We start from the raw sequence: 18391 nt of genomic DNA, 5'->3' as shown, positions 1-18391 counted from the left end.
AGTACAAGCAAACAAGCAACCTAATGCAGCTAAAAGCAAGGAAAGGAAACTTTTTCTTTTGAAAATGCAAATCAACGAAATGTTCTTTTCCTTTTCAATTATTGAATACAAAGATACTAGTTTGATTTTTTTTCAATGGCACAAAGCACCTAAAATGAATTTTGAGGAACAGGAACACCAAGCAAAAAAGGATAAAATCACTTAATGAAAGCACACAAAGTTCCCAAGACACCAAAACAGTTTCTCCAAATCAAAGGAAAAACAAAGGCTTGTACGAGCTATGTGATCTAAGCCCAACAAGGCAAGCAAGGATTCAAACAAGGAGGAAGCGAATGTGAGCTGATCGATCCAAACAATCGTAATCTATGCTTGGTAGTGAAGAAATCGAATCAACATAAAAAAGTGGTTCAATAATCAACACTAAAAATCAACCAGCAACAAGCAGTGAAAAAGCCTCAAGCAAATCAATAAGAGGGTTGTGGATGAATGTTGAATAGACAAGTAACCCAAGCAAACGGTTTCTCGATGAAACTTCTAAAGGGCTAGGTCACATGGTCTAAAAACACAAGAGTCACTTGAATGAAATCAAAGAGAGAGCATCCCTTAACCAAAAAGCAATCAAAACAAGCTAATGAGGGACAAGAAACCATAGGGGATAAGAAAGATTGATGAATTCAGGAGATAAAGTTATAAAAACAACTTTTCAGGAGTCAGCGCAAGTTTTACACTAAAAACCCATGTCAGCGCAAATTTTACACAGACCACCCGCGCTGTCAGCGCGACTTTTGCCCAAAAAACCGAGTTGATCTCAGAAAAACACAGTCGTCACGGAATTAAGCTAGAAACCCAAGGTCAGCGCGGGTAGAAAGCTAGCAAGTTGCGCTGACGTCGCGACTATACATGTCTTTTCCGCGCTGATCCGATTTTCCAGGATCATCGCGACTGTTAGGCGTATTTACGCGATGAACAGGATGTTGCAAAAGGGGGAGTGCGATGTCAGCGCGACTGTTAAAATTAAATCCGCGATGGAGCTCAAAAATAGTGACAGGCAAATCAAAACTCCCAAATCAAAACGGCCAATCTTTCAAACAAACAGGGGAATTTCCCAGATCAACCCAGGAAATGCAAAAGACTGATAATTAATCCCCAAAATTTCAAAAAGAGAGCAATCAAATTCAAACACAAAAATGGACACAAGAGACAAAAGGCTGATCCCCAGCGGAGTCGCCAAATTGTTGATGAGGTAAATCCCCTCTACGGATAGAGGCGATCCCTACTAGCCCAGCAAGGGTCTAGCAACAATCACACAATGCTGCTATGCATGTTCCTAATTACAATTAAACGAGAGGCAAAGAGCACCTACTTGGATTCCAGCGCTGTCGTTTGACGAAGAGATGCTGCCTTCGCTCCTTCGCTTTGGCTGGTCACAATCCTCCGCGATCTCGGCGAATAGATACCTGCACACACGAAGAGGAAACAAACGCAAGCGTGAAATCTAGTAAAAGCAACCATACATCAGTCAGAAAAGATGTAATTCACATTTAACCATTGCAAATACAAATGAGAATGGAACAATAATAGAAGTCATCTATTATTAATCAGAATAGAGAAGAGTACAACCAAATGTTCTGACGTCGGTAACCTTCTCAGGAGGGGCCAGTCAGCATGTATCTCAAGCATTCACCTTTGAGGATGATTCTCCCAAGACAAACAACTCTCTCTCACATACAAGCAACACAAAACAACCTTCCCTAAGCAATCAATCACTTCCACACCTAGCACACCAAATACCTATGGTAGCAGCAATCTGAGCACTATAAGCTCTATACAATCCAAGCTATGTCTAACTATCCAAAAACTAGCTGCTCATGGTAATGGTGGAAGTTTATATAGGAGAAGGAGCCTCCTAAAAGGGTGGAAGGATGAGCTTATCCTGGAGGGAAATGGTTGCAAAGGGTCAAACAGACATGCCATAGAAGGGAGTCGACATTCACAAAGCTAACAACCAAGCCTGGAGTTATCTGGAAGCCTGGTTGTTTGAACAAATTCGCCCAAACTGGATCAGCGCGGATTATGAGGCAACTGACGCGATGGCGCCGCGTCTACATAACTAGGACAGTCATGTCAGCGCGGAAGGACACGGGAAAGGCGCGCTGGCGACCAGCGCGGAAAAGTGATGTCCTTCCGAGCTGGCAGCGCGCGAGATACACTATGGAGCACCAGTCATCGCGGGTATTTTGCAAACAGACGCGCTGATGAACAAAATTTTAGGAAAATGGGTTATTGGGCCAGTTCAGAAGGCATGAAGCTTAGTGATTGGCACAGCAGGGTGACTGACAGGAAGGCAGTGACAAATTACTGTGTAACAAGCCTAGAATGTGATCTCGTCTCAAGGGAGCGTATCTTCTTGCAATCCGATCCATCTTGAAAATCTCAAAGCTACTGATCTTTCTGCAGTGAAGTCACCATGAAGCATTGATCTCTGGAGTTTTCAGTGAAGGAGTCGCCAGTGAATGATTTCAGCCTTGCAAGTGTCTGATCATTGTCCACTATCAACAATCAAATCTGAACTCGATACATGTACTGGGGTAAAATGCAATCGAAGTGTTGTATTCACAAGTTCACGGATATTGACTGAAGCAGCGTTTATCTACTAACGCTGATGTAAAACAAGAGCGTTTTCGAAGGCTACCTGGCATAACTTCAGGCTCTGTCTAAGACTTATGAAATAACACGTCAATGAGCAAAGGATTAGTTGTTCTCCCCAGTATGGTCGCCAGTATGTTAGCACTTGAAATTTCACCTCAGGCTGAGAAAGGCAAACCTCAAAGCTACATCAAACCATTCAGCCTCGTAGCTAGCCCTACGGGGCAGGAGAAGGCTCTCTCCAGTCAATCTCATTAGATCCTCAATGGGATGAGATGACCAACATGGTAACACTGATATTACGCTAGTAACTGATCAGAAACATTGATTTGGGGGTTTTTGGGGTTTTTGGTGGCAAATTGAGGAACTGCAATTTACGGTGCGGGGATTGGACACAGTTTCTGCAGGGGGGTCTTTGGGGCAAGGTAGGAACCTGTATTGATGTCTTTAGCTGAAAGGGATGATTAAGAAGAAAGATGAGAGAGCTAAAGAGAGCAAACAATGGATTTGAATTCTCTTTAGACAGCAGAAAACATAGAAATTAAACAAATGTAAAAGCAGAGCATGGCTAGCATGAATTCTAACTTTATCACTTCATTTGTTTAATATGCAGCAGTATAGAAAGGAAATGAATCACATAACAAAGCTTACAATAACATGTAGAAACACACCATCAACACATGAGTCCACAAGAATCCCAAAGATGACTGCAAAACCCTGGTCTTCCTTAGCCAAAAATTGCAGAGATACAAGTGAAATATACAATGATAGCTCCTCCCTCAAGAGTCCAACCTTCCAACCCTTGAAAATGACTAAGAAAATACATAATATAGGCAAGCCAACCTCTTCCCTTACCTCTAGGGGTCGAGCTCATCCTTCTAGGAGCTGTTTGAACCACTTCTAAACTAAGCACTACAAAATAGGCAGTCAAAACAACTTGCCTCTATAAACTTGGAAACCAGTTCATACATTCAATTTTTACCCTTTACATGAAATAATCTTCTAGAAGATTTAAACAAGTGTAAAAGTATCCAAAAAGTGTCACAATTACATCCAAGAGGACCACCATCATCCTCAAAAAGTCAAACTGAAGCCAAACTGCGTTTTCTGGGCTGAACTGGTCAAATCTGGCAAAATTTCCTCAACGGGTCGCGCACTTTGGAGCTCTGTTTGGAGGCCTTCCCTCTGTCACAATTGGGCGCAGGATAGCTCGTTGGAAAGGTCTACAAGTCTACTTTCCAACCCAACTGGAATTTTTGAATTTGGAGTTCATTTGCTTAGTCAAAAGTCAATTCTCCCAAGACTGCTTCTGCAACTCAAAAAAGGGGCAGAAAGTCAAATTTTGCATGTATTTTGACCTTCTGGAGGCCCAAAACCCCATAAAAACTCAAGTACATCCATGGGCATATGTAATTTTGCATGAAAAATCTAGAAATTTTGAGTTTTTGCAAAACGGAGCTACGATGACAAAGGGTCTCACCGGGGGTGAGACCCGTTGAGAAGCCAAAACTTGTAAATTTCCCAAAAATACCAAAATTACCCAAAATTCTCAAAATTTTTTGGGATTTGTGCTGTAGCTGAGCTAGTGAGTACCATGATCTTTGAGGGATGCCTCCACCAAGATACGGAGTGGATTGGTCTTTTTCTTCCGCCTAAGAGCCTCGGACAACCTCCTTTGGAACATTTTCATTTTGGCCTTGCATACATGCATCCGTGCCCCATAGTGATTCTTCATGTTTCTCAGCGGCTTTTTCTCTTGGTTGGCCTTAGCCAATAGCCTCTCCAAGTGGGCATTCTCCTGAATGAGCATTGACTCTCGGTCAGCAGGCAATGGATCACCGGGTCTTCTACGGTTCAAGACTCGGTCGCTACGAATCCTCCATAGCTCATCAAGTGCTTTCTCCTCCTCTAACTGTTTGTTCCGCTGCTTCAGGTAAGTAATAGTCCATTGGGCACCCTCAAGTTTCCTCTGTAAAACATCATTTTCAGCCCTGAGATGCTGAATGATCTCCTTCGCCTCTTGGCTAGGAGAACTGGCCTCAAGATCAATCACCGGATCCTCATGAATCATGGGCTCTTTGCCCCTCTGTAGTACCTGTGCTGGTGAAGAAAGCGAGGCCCCTTCCACCTGATGTGGAGATAACACTCGCTGAGCTGAAGATGAAGGCGAGACTCCTTCCACCTACTGTGGAGATAGTACTTGCCTAGCTGCTGCAAATAAGGCCCTTGGGCCTTTCTGATAAGTGACCAAAGGAGTGGAGCTGACATGTCTGGTCTCAAGAATATCATGCTACTGTGATGGCCTTCCCTCCTCATGAACAACCTCAGGGGGTGAAAGGGATAACCTTGAGAGCAGCAAAACAAAACCCTGTCTCTACTTGCATTTTGACATTTTTAAAGCAAATATACATGAACTTCTCATTTCAACTTGATGGCATTAAAACATATTTCCCATGCTCATTTTTCTCTATCAAGCAAAATACTTTGATGATCAGAGGCCTACCTACAACCTTGAAGAGATTTGGGGTCATTTGGCAGCTTACTGGCAAATTTCTATGGAGAAATCCCCAACGGGTCGCGCCCCTCCCAACGGGTCGCGCACGTTGATTTTTTGAACTGCAAAAGAGCTCTCAACGGGTCGCGCACCACCCAACGGGTCGTGCTTTTGCAGGAGGCTTTTGGAGGCTTTCCTGGTGTCGGAATTGGGTGCATGATAGCTCGTTGGAAAGGTCTTTGAGTATAATTTCCAAAACAACTGGAATTTTTCAATTTGGAGTTGATTTGACCTATCAAAAATCAAATCTTCCAAGACTGGTCAAAAAGTGCCAAATGAGGCTGCCTCAAGGAAGAGTGCTGTTGCAGTCAACTTTGGAATACCTTCCTCAACCCCAAATTGAGCTCATGATAGCTCATTGGAAAGATATTTGTGTATAGTTATCATTTGACCCATCAAGAAAATCATTTGGCCAACCAAGCTAGGAGAAAACTTGATTTTCCCAAGGTCACTTCAGAGGTGTCTGTGATTCTCCTGAGGCAACGATATTCTTGACATTTCTCTCAAACCATGACACCTGTGCAAAAAGTGAAGGAGGTTTTTCTTCTTTGGCATGTTCTAGAAAAAAACCTCTCTCAGTTTTCCAAAATCATCTTTTATTGCTCTGGAACATCATTTGAGTGTGACTTGTCCCGATGTGTGAAACAAGGAATTTTGTCGAAATGGAGCGAAATGAAGGGGATAGGGGGCTTCTAAATTCTTGGGGAAATTTTTGGAAGTAGGGAGGGATGTTAGGAAGTAGGGGAAAGTGGAATCTGAGAGATTGAGTGAGGGGAAGGGGTCCAAAAGGGCAAAACACAGGCCCAACCTAGAAAATTGCCAGGTTGTAGCTAGAAACTAGGGTTTGTGCAAAAATGAGGAATTTGGCGGATCTAAGGGATGGGAAGTGTTTGATAAGGTACTTTAAGGATAGGGGAAGGTGTATGAACATCAGGAAACAAGTTTTACCGATGATTTGACCGTCCAAGAGAAATTGGCTTTCAAAACCCTAGGAGAGGGAAATGACCTTGCCAAGGCACAACTGAAGCATGAACAAGATGTAAAACGACTCATTAGACACTGACATGATAATGACAACCCTATGAATGATGATAGACTCAGCTGAATAGTGACATGGACTGACATTTGGGCAACTTTAGAAGGAGTGAAAGCAAACCCTAGACCTAATGCCTAATGACCAAATTTTGCTTGAAGACTCTCTGAAATGACAAAATTTGACCTTGACACTTCAAAATCACTTTGTAAGAGCATGTTTGATCACTGGAGGAAGGCTGTAAATACTGACACTAACAAGCACAACCAGCACGAAAACCACAAAGGCTACATCTAAGAAGGCCCGTATGATTTTTGGTCAAAATGTGAATGATGAACTTCTTGCCTCAGAGGTTAATGTCGTGTCGACCGACAAAGGCAAAGAACCAAAGCAGCTAGGGGGCAAGAAGAAAGGGAAAAGCAAAAAGAAGAAATAGGATGATTCATCTCCTAAAAAATCTTCTGCAAACCCTTCTGGGCAAAGGAAACCTCCTGGGCCATGTCACATATGTGATGAGGACCATTGGACGAAAGATTGTTTGTATAAAGCTGAGATTAAGAAGTTCTTTAAGAGTTCAAAAACCTCAGCGGTATTGACTGATCTGTTTCCAAACCCAAAAACCAATCTGGTTGCTAGCGACAATGCTTCCCCTTCCCAAGTGCTTATGTTGTCCATTTCGAAACAACAAAATGATGCTTTGATATCGACAAGGAATAAAGATTATGGGAATCCACAGCTATCGAACAACAAGGCTACAGATCAACCTAGTAGTTCGACAACAACTTCAACCAAAGTTGTGCCACCCATCATTCTTGAGCTAACAATAAATCCGCCAAAGGGAGTAGTACAGAAATCGACATTTAATCCTCATGCCCGAGAAGCACAGAATTATAATATAGTAGAGGACCTGGCCCAATCATCGTCCGCTATGTTGACACTTGAAGTACTACAAAATTGCCCCTCCCAAAAGTAGGCTCTATTATCAGCAATAGGTGGGATTGACCCAGCAGATTCCAATCTGTTGGCCTTTAATCATAAAGGATTTGAACCTCAGTTACCAACTCAACTCACTTTCCTCATCCAAGTGAAAGCCCTCAACAAAACTATTCATCGAACAATCATTGATGAGGGGGCATCTACCTGCATTATGTCAATGAGTTGCTGGAAAAATTTAGGATCACCACCCTTGTCAAGATCGTCAATGACATTAAAAGCATTCGATGGATGAACATACACCCTGTACAGGATTTTAAGTAACTTACAAGTTGAACTGGGGGGAAAGACAGTAGAAATTGACGTTGAAGTTATCGATGGAAACCTCAATTACAATATCTTACTAGGAAGGCCCTAGATTTATGGCATGGCTGCTATTGTATCAAATTACTTTAGAAAGATTGCATTTCTTTTCCAAGGAGGAATTACTATCGTTGATCAACAAACCTTTCTCCCCAATAGTTCACAAGTTACAGGAAGCATTCCAATGATCCATGGAAGCTCTCATTCGTTTCAAAATGTCGGAGTAGGCCTACTGAAAGACCCTATCTTGATCTACTACCTCCAAGTAATCTGGTGGAAGTGGCAATAGTAGGAACCTGTAATATGATATCTTCCATTCAGAAGATTTTCGAACATTTTATTAACATGTATCATCAACATGTTTTTCCTCCAATCCCAATAGAGATTTTGTAGTAATCAATTTTCTCAGCCTGGGCGGTAAACCCAAATCAACGCTCATCGAGTGTTTGGGTAGATAGGTCAAAGGAATATGACACCTCTTCAAATCCTTGGTCACATGTACATTCTATAGACGAAGGAATTATTCAGTCGATGATGATAGGAGAGGCACCATGGGAAGATAACCACCATCGTTCCCATATTTCGGATTACAATGAAGATTATTCCGATGAACTTGATCATCCTTCAGTTTTTTATTTTCTATCAAATACTGTAAATACGGTGGATTCCGAGTGAAATCTGTCCAATATTGAAGAAACTATCGCCATAAGTATCTCGATCAAACCTAATGTTGTAGAGAATATTCATGTCAGCAAATCTTGTTCTTCTTCAGATCTGGAAATATATTGCACTCTCTTTCGTGAATTCATAGATGTCTTTGCATGGTCATACAAATAAATGCCAGGCATTGACTCGAGTATAGTTGAACACAAAATCAAGATGTATCCAGATGTCAAACCAGTACGACAACGGCTTTGGTAGGTGCACCCAAAGAAAGTCGCTGCCATCAAGGCAGAAGTTGAAAAACTTTTACATACTGGTTTCATTTACCCGATTCCTCTAACTGATTGGGTATCAAATATTGTTCCTGTGATGAAAAAGCAAGGAATGATTAGAGTGTGCATTGATTACAAGGATGTAAATCAAGCTTGTCCAAAGGACAACTACCCTACACCCTTCATCATCCAGATAATTGATGAATGCGTCGGATGCAAAATATTTTCATTTATGGATGGATTTTCTGGGTATAATCAAATAAATATCCGCCCACAGGACTATTCGAAGACTACATTTATATGTCCGTGGGGCACATTCGCATACCGCAAATTACCTTTCGGTTTAAAGAACACAGGGGAAACTTTTCAGAGGGCTATGAATTATGCCTTCCATGACATAAATAACATTGTTCAACCATATCTCGACGATCTTTTGGCTCATTCGCGAAAGCGGACTGATCATCTGTGGAATTTGAGAGCTATATTTCTACGTTGCTGACACTACAAGATACGACTCAATCCACACAAATGTGTTTTGTGTCAGTTCTGGTCCTTTACTTGGCTTTGTGGTTTCTAAGGATAGAATTTGACTCGCCCCTGCAAGGTTCAGGCAATCATTGATATGCCTCCACCTTCAAACTTGCTTCAGATTCAGAAACTCCAAGGGAAAGCAAACGTTTTGAGGAGGTTCATTCCAAATTATGCTAAAATTGCTAAAGGTTATACACGTCTTTTGAAAAAATAAGTACCCTTCAACTAGGATCAGGTTGCGCAAGCTTCCTTTGATGCTCTAAAGGAGTCCCTAATAAAAGCATCATTAATGTACGCTCCTGATTATCAAAAAGACTTTAACCTGTATCTAGCTGCAGCAGATACAACCATCGCAATGGTTTTAGTTCAAGAAGAAAATGGAATCGAACATCCTATCTATTATTTAAGCCGAAACTTAAATGATACAGAAAGAAAATACTCCTATGTTTAAAAGCTGGCTCTTGCAGCTGTTCAATCAATATAGAGATTTCAACACTATATCCTCTTTCGCAAAACTACCATTTAGATTGCAATCCTATGACTTACATTCTGTCACGTTAGTTACTTGGGGACAAATATTCAAAATGGATAGCTATTTTTCAAGAGTTTGATCTAGAATTTGTAAAATCCAAATCAAATAAATCTCTACTTTTCGTGGATTTATTATGTGATTTCCCATCGTCGTCCAACGATTCAACATCCAAAGCAACAATCGTGGATGAATATTTGTTTCTGATATCATCAATCGATCCGTGGTACGGAGATATAATCATCTATCTCCAAACCCAAACATACAGGCCTAATATCTCTCACTCTAAACAACGACGTACTCGATACCAAGAAAAAGACTACATGATCATTGGTGATACGCTTTACCGTCACCGTATCGATACAGTTCTGCGAAGGTGCCTCACCCATGAGGAGGCCGAAAAAATCCTGAATGATTGTCATTTAGGCGCGTGTGGGGGGCATCAATCTGGTTATGCTATAGCACAAAATATTTTACGAGGAGGTTACTTTTGGCCAACAATGTTCAAAGATTGCATAACCGCAGTCAAAATTTGCCATGCTTGTCAAATCTTTGACTGCAAAACCAGAATACCACCCGCACCTTTGCAACTAGTAGTTGATGTTGGGCCATTCGCCAAATGGGGCATAGATTTCATGACATGTAACCCCACCTTGGCTACGAGGCATGGGTATATCATAGTCGCAGTTGACTATTTTACGAAATGGGCCTAGGCAATGCCTACATTAAACAACAACAACGAAACAGGTGCTCTTTTCTTTTTCAATCATGTAGTCTCTAAGTTCAGTGTTCCACAGGCTATAGTCACAGATCATGGATCGCATTTTTGCAATCACATGATGGTCAAATTGGCTGCCAAACTAGGATTGTCCCATGACAGTTCTACTCTGTATTATCCGCAAGCTAACGGACAAGTTGAGGCCATCAACAAAGTCCTGAAGCACATGCTGCAAAGGATGATTGGAGTCCACAAATGGAGTTGGCACCTAATCCTATACTCAGACTTGTGGGTATATAGAACCTCGGTAAGAAATGTGACCAGGTTTACACCCTTTCAGCTGGTGTATGGCCTGGAAGTCGTCTTACCAATTCAATGTGAGATTTCATCTCTCAAGCTCACAATCGACCTTCTCCACGGAACTTCAGAGGAAGAGGCTCGTTTCTTGGAACTAATCCAATTGGATGAAACACGTCATGGCGCTGCCTTGGCTAACAAAGCCCATAAGAAATGAGTTAAGGTGCAGTTTGACAAAAATGTCAAACCCCGTGTCTTCTTAGAAGGTGACCTGGTCTTTCTTTACGATCAGGAATCCGATAAATTGGGAGCAAGTAAGTTCCAATCTTTGTGGATGGGTCCCTACATTGTTAAATGAGTGTTAGCAAAAGGAGCCTACAAGCTAGTAGACTACGATGGAATTCCACTAGCGCAACCCTGAAATGGGTTGTACCTTAAGCGTTACTATGCTTGACTAAGTGTAGTAACCCCTTCATATGCTTTTGTTACATTTTTGCTTTCGTCAAGAGTGATCGTTTTGGTTAGGTAATCCACTTTTACATTTGTTGTAGATGTTGAACCTATTGGAATCATTTGTTGGATATGCTGACGGAGCTAGCTATAGTATGCAGAACCTATCTTTTACAGCCTAGGCCATTTTTTATCCAAGCGGCGAGTTAGTGAGTTTCAGAGGAGTGTGTATTGGTCGATCAATGAGCAACATCGTTGAGTATAGCACATTGATAGAACTTCTCTCTGATGCCATCGCACGTGGCATACTCCGAATTTTTGTCAGGCTAGACTCACAACTTGTCATCCTACAGCTTAGTGGCATATATTCTGTTCGGAATCCAGTTATCTATCATATGTCCCTAAGGGTCAGGATTTTGGAAAGGCAGTTTGATTCTATTCAATATCAACACATTTCTAGAAACATAAACACATTAACTGATTCATTAGCAAATTATGTGTTAGATAGCCATTTGCAACATTTATAAAAGAAAGCATTTCAATCAACATTTGCATCAGGATCATATAACTTAACCAAAATAAAGCTCCAAAAATAAAAAATATATATAACTATTTATATTTTATCAAATATGTTTTGTGTCCAAGACAAAATCGGTCAGATGACCCAAAAACTCAAAAATCCAGAAAAGCACCCTAGACTAATGGTGCTGGTGATAAAAAGTCACCACCTGTGCAATCATACGTAAGAACCTAGTCCATCGACTCGGCACGCCAATAGTATGGCGCTGTAATCTCAGAGGTAACTCGTCGGTCCTCACATCCTGGATACCAAGGGTGAGACCCTCGATCTAATCCTACAATATTGCAAGGGTCTCAGCTATATCCAGATCACGAAGGACAACCCTCCCTATAGCCTCTCCCGCTGGAACAGCAGCTGCTACCCTCAAGCACACTGCTGGTCGCACTAGTCCAATATCTACACGAATATATGAGTTTGATTAGTCTTGATAGCATTTAAAAGAGATAAGAACATTATAAAAACAATAAACAGAGATATGGTCAGATCTTTTACCTATAACACCCCACTGCTTGCCAACCGGCAGCACCAAATCTGGGTCACCCCGGAAATCCATCCCGGCATATGGATACTCAACAAAAACCATCTCCTGATGGTTGAACCACTCAAAGAAGGCATCAGAGAATGAAATTTGTGACTGACCCGCATGTCTGGCCATAAGATCGACCCATCTCTACATCCGTGGTTTTTTCGGCACTAGCGGTCCGAGTGAAACGTACTATGGTTGCATTAATGGGATCTTCTCTAAGGCAAAAGCAATCAGAATAGAACCATAACCAAAGTTCTTAGATCTTTTGTTCTTCACCTTAGTAATTTTTTCTTTTATAACCGGAAGTACTGCATCACACCAATTGAATACCTTTGGTTCAAGGCATTCCAGAGCATACTGCATATAAGACCTGTTGGCCAAATGGAGAGCTGCACTACCAGTCTATCTAGCAAAGGTGAATAAAATATTCCTCAAGGACCAATCAGTGACATCTCGAATATTGATCTTGTTGTCCCTGCATGGCTAAGATCCATCTCTACAGAATCGGTGAATATAATCCCTCATGGATTCACCTCCACGGGCGGATCCTGATAGTGAGAGAGGGGCACCACGCCTCGATAAACCAGTGAAGAAGTAGATATCCTCCACTATCAAAGGGATGGATTTACCTCGAATTTGGAACACTTGGTTGGTAGGATCCCATGCATCGAGAAAATATTGCAACAAATTGATCTGTTGCCTCATGCTGGATATGCGGGGAAATTTGAGCAAACCACAATTCCGCAAAGCAGTCACCGTACCCGGATCATGTAAAGCAACCACGTCCTCTTCTTCATGCTTGCGTTCATTCCATGTAACAACCATCTTGATCCAATGAATCTCTAAAAAACAAACAAGAGAAGAATTAGGATCCTGATTCAGGCAAAAACAGGCAAAATTTCCATGAAAAAATAGTGCATAAACTTTCCCTTTTGCGCCCATTGCACCCCAGCTGTGTACTGGGTGAGATGCATCCTGACTGGCCAATGGCTAGCTCAGTATGCATTACACCTTTTGATGTACATTAGGTGCGATGGGGAGAGAACGAATTGTTCAAACCCCAGAGGCCCAGAAGAACAGGAAAGCATGCTCAAAATCAGAAAAGGAAAGAATGCAATTGAAGAGCTCAGGGTTAGCTCCTACCTGGTCCAGACGGCACCAAAAATAGTCCACAGAATCTCCCGGAATCAGCTGGTGAAAATCAAAAGGGAAAACACCTCCAGAGCTCCAAAAATCCCAAATTTGAATGAAATGGTAAAAATGAGAGGTAAAAACTATTTTTATGTTACTATTCACATAGTTCAAGTAAAATATGGTTATTTAACTCATTTTTCAAGCATGTATTTACATTTCTAATCAATTTGATGGAGTAATTGAATAGGCAGCATAGCTGTCAAAAGAACATGGTGTTAATGGTGAAATCAACGTCTCTGACTATTATCACGAGTAGTTTTAAGCAATGTTCAAGCTCGTTAAAAAATAAACCTAGCCATGAGCAGTTTTATACGAAGTTCAAGCTCATTAAAAAATAAACCTAGTGATGAGCAAGTGTTCCCATAGAGTTTAAGCTCATTAAAAAATGAACCCCACCTTCAGTAAATAATCTTTGCAATCGCATAATTATCAGCTTTTGAACCTTGGTCGTGTTCTTACCATCACCTCCACTCTTTTTTAGCCGATCATACGCCTCCATTTGATTGTTTACCCTTTTGAAGAACAGCTACGACGAGTGATTCTATTAGCCACCTTCTTTACACTGTCGTGATTGAAAAGTTCCAAACCTTACCTGGAACCTTTAAGCTCTTTTCATCTTACTCGTAAAATATGAAAAGATTGCCAAGCAATTGGCCTCTCCAGCTCATTAAAGCGATTGGAAGTGCCATCCCTCCTCTAGATTTTAATCTTTTTGGACCTGAGGGATTATTACACAAAAATATCGAGCGCTTGTCTTGTTCGGCTCGTTAAAACTATCGAAAAAATCATCCCTTTCGTATTATTTTATACTTTTTCAGAATTAAGGGATTACATTACGAAAAAGGACCATTGGAGTTGCCTTTCCGTCCCTTTTTAGACTCTCTAAAATTGAAAAGGACCGAGTTATCTTTATCGCTAAACTCATTAAAACAATAGCGACAAACTTGTCCATGCAAATAAGAGCGAGTTTCACTGTCGCTAGGCTCGTTAAAACATAGCGACAGGTTTGCCCGAAGGGAATTTATAGAACAAGCATATGTTATCCTCCTCAAGATTGACAAAAATAAAGAGGTACTGGTCGGAAATGACTAGGGAAAAAGGGAAGAAAACTTGAATAGCTTCATTGGTAGCAGGTCTCTCTTGAACATGACACTTTCACTCCATCACCATGATTGAGTCGGTTTGGGTTATTCCGTTCACCGGTCATATCACCATTGGTCCACCGTACCATCCAACTTAGGGTTAACGCTACCAATCCATTTCAGTGTCGCCAGTATGTTCAAGAGAAGTCGCTCAGAGAATTAACCAACCTAGCTAACGTCTCATCCACTACAATACCTTCACTCTCCATTTTTCATGAACACCACCCTGAACCTTATATCATCAGATCATTTTCACCTCCACAAAATCATTTTCTCCATTCCATGTTGTAGATGGGGGATACATTAAGGCCCTCCTACGACGGGTCACTTCTTGTCAACATCAGCTCATTATCCAAGAAGTTGACTTAGGGACAACTCTTTCAATACTTTGAAGCTTGCATGCCTCAATGGCAAGTTTCTCACTTCTAGCGACAGGTTTACATCAATGGCCTTCGACCGAAAGATTTTACGTGGTGTTCGACATCAACTCATGTATTCACACCACGTAAATTGTACTACAATACCTTGAGGGTCATCATCATTATCGATGGTTCCTCTCACGCTTGTTAACAACTTACATCATTGGCTGGTAATCAGGCGATGTCTTTCCATGTTCGACATCAGAACATCTTTTCACATGGATTGACTTGTACTTCGGGCAAAGATTGAACGAGTTTGAAGACCCCGGATCTAGTTTCATCCATACGGGCTATGATATATTCAGGAAAATAAAGACATCAAATGTAAATCACAGTTGCACATATAATCATCCAAACTAAAGGATGATGGCTCTACCAGAATCATCAGTCTGCCACACAGACGATTGTCTATCTTATGTACATGAAAATGAATTTATAAAGCTGAGCATGGGAATTCCTACCTCGGCTAGATCATGAAAATATTATGAAGATAATGTATTGTATTGTATCTTATTACAGGTCACCTTCTAGTTCGAAAAACCTTGGATCCTCATTATAAAGCATTTCACCCGACATCAAAAGATTTACGACCTCATGCTTTAGTGGGCAACTGTTATAGACATATTTGGGCACTGCAACCCCAATCACATATGTCCATAAACCAAGGGTTTCTAAACCCCTAAAAGTGTTGTTTCATACCCTAAAGGAACAAGGTCAGCTGATTACATCATCTCCCAGAAGTTCTCCATGAAAAGCTACTCAGAACTAGTCAAAACTGGACCATACAGACTGCTCCATGCATAGGGTGCGATGCATCTCACCTATTACACACGGGGGGTGCGATGCATACTGGAAATCCCTTTTGTAGGGTGCGATGAGCGAGAGCAGACAAATGGCAAAAGCATTTTGCTAGGTGGAAACCCAGAGAATCTTCTAGAAACTGCTCATATGACACTTGCCTCTCTGAATTCGCCCAGGGATGAGTAAGAGATCTGAAATCTCCAAGTGGAACCAAGAACTATCAGTGAAATGACACTAATCAAAATCCCAAAAGCTGACTTACTCTCCTCTAAACATCTATATATGGATCCCTCATCCTAGAGATCGAAAAGGCTGGAATTTCGTAATCTTCAAGGAAGTGTTGTTGGTTTCTCTTTGAAGACATTGTTGGGTGATCTTGCTTTGTATGAGGTGAAGAGGGCTTTCATGCTGGGAGGATGATGCTGGATCAGACAGCTTGGTTGTAATCCTCTCTTCTACTACTTCTATCAATAAAGCTATTTGAGTTTTCCTCCATATGATTGTATATCTCTAAATCTTGTATTTGTATATGCATTTGTATGGTTAATGTACATCTGATCCTACATTATTTATGGTTATAGATCCCTATGCTTTGATGGTATTTTTCTTCCTTGACTCTACAGGTGTTCTTTGAAGCGGGACAAGCAAGAAATGAGCGATGAAATCTCTATCTAGGGAGAGAGGAAACAAGCAAGGAGACTAGCAAAAGATTGAGGTTGGTACTCTTTGCTTCTCTCTCATCTATCTCTCATAAAGGAAAACACAAGTAACTTTAGTTTGTTTGTTTCTAAGATAGCTACCCATCTTAGTGGGACTAGCAGCTCTGAATGGACACTAGTTTTCCCAATAACATCATTGCCTTTTTATGCAGGCTAGAAACGACCGAACTACAAGGTTAAAGGGTTGAGAACCTACAAACTAAGAAAATCAAAGGTCATTTTTCACTTGCATACAAAGGTTTTCATGCCCCCAAGTGTTTCATTAAAAGGAGAGTTTCCCAGTTACCAAATGGAAGTCCCTGGGGTTAGGCAGGATTGTTTCTATCGGCAGACAAAAACTCTTCCTTTGCTTTGTCCATCGAAATAGGCGAAGGTGACTGGTGTGAGCTTCCAATCACATAACATATGAAGGTGAATGGTGTGAGATTCTAATCACAATCGTACAAAGGAAATAAGTGTTTCAAACTGATCACATAACGTATACAGGAATGTTTCTTCAGTCCAAGCATTATGACCTTTCAAGAAAATCTCTCTTTTCCTCTGGGTTTGCCTGTCGAAGTAGACTAGGTTGCATGCCCCCTAAACTTCATCACATTCACCGAACTACTCACTGTAATTAGGTGGATGGAATGAAGGTTGAAGAGACATCGTTGACTCGAAGAGACCATTTAGGGATGATGGTTGATTCATAGCTGTGTTTGAACTAGGAAATGAAAGTTGGTCGACAAGTTGCACCAGTCTGCCTTCATGTGGAAAACACATCACTTGAAAGAATGTGGAAATGATAGCTTCCATGATATATATATAGTCACGTCCAAGGAATAGATTGTAATCTAATTGCCCTTAGACTACCATCACATTCAAATGAACTGTTTTCTTCTTCAAAGTTATCGATAACTTTGGAAGGATCCCTTAGGATCGTCTGGTTCCTTTGTTGAATCCCGACAAATTTTTTTTTTTAGGCAAGAGCGATGGCGAACCAAGCACTTTCCAAGTAGTTGAGGAAAGGATACTCACTGAAGCCCCTTCATCTATGATAGTTCTAGAAACGATCATTTTGTAAACTTGTTTTATGATTTGGAATGGTACATTAGATGGAAGGCGGGATTTTGCTAGTTGATTCCAATCAAAGAAAATGACTAGACTGCTTGGAGGAGGTACCAGATAAATGTCCGGATAAATCTCATGAACTGGGGAGCTCTCTTCCTATTATAAAGGAATGGGTGTATTTCCCCCAATTTCATTAGACTCTGTATCGACGAAAAGAATTTGAACGGTTTCATTCTCATTCTCTTTGGAAATTGTATCATTTGAAGGTGGGCCTTCTGAAGGCAAGACTAGGTCAACTGCCATCTCAACCAGTTGACTTTGGTCCAGTGTGGACTCAAAAGGTTCACTCTCAATTATAGGTGATTTGATCGACAATTGAGTTATGTCAATCGGGTTTTCAACTAGTGAAGGACTTGGTAAGAGTTTCTTGTATCCAGGTGGAAGTCGTTGCGGTGAAGCAGGACGGTTATCCAAAATGCTTTTGGCTTCGTCCAAAAAAGGACAACGGTGAAGAGTATGATTACCTTCACATAACCTACATGGAAATCTAGCTTTTCCTTTTTGTTTATTGACTTCATTTTTACTAGTTGATGGTGTGTTGTCAACCTGACTATTAGAGGTTGATGACACCGAATGGTGCAAACGGGGAGACCATTCTCTCAAGATCTGCGAGATGCAAGGGAAATCTCGATGGTAATGGCTCCCCTTGCAAATTGCGCATGGAGTTTTTGGTTTAGAAAGTTTAGTGTGTGGATTTTCACCAGATGATGCATGGTTGTTCCCTTGTTTAGCTGGCTTCTTCTTATTCTCCTTCCCTTTCTTTTTCTTCTCAGCTACTTGGTTTTTAGTGTCACTAGTTTCACCAAGCGAAGAGGAAGAAGGGGAAGGAGAAACAAACGAAGTAGAAGGTGAAGGGGTAACTTCAAGATCATCCAGTTTCTTATTAGATTGTTGAGGAATTATGGTGTTTT

This window comes from Pinus tabuliformis, chromosome 3_2, assembly GCF_031772625.1.
Source record: "Pinus tabuliformis cultivar Carrire ecotype Pingquan chromosome 3_2, CPIR1, whole genome shotgun sequence".
Classification (NCBI taxonomy): domain Eukaryota; kingdom Viridiplantae; phylum Streptophyta; class Pinopsida; order Pinales; family Pinaceae; genus Pinus; species Pinus tabuliformis.
Note: the sequence above shows the minus strand (reverse complement) of the source record.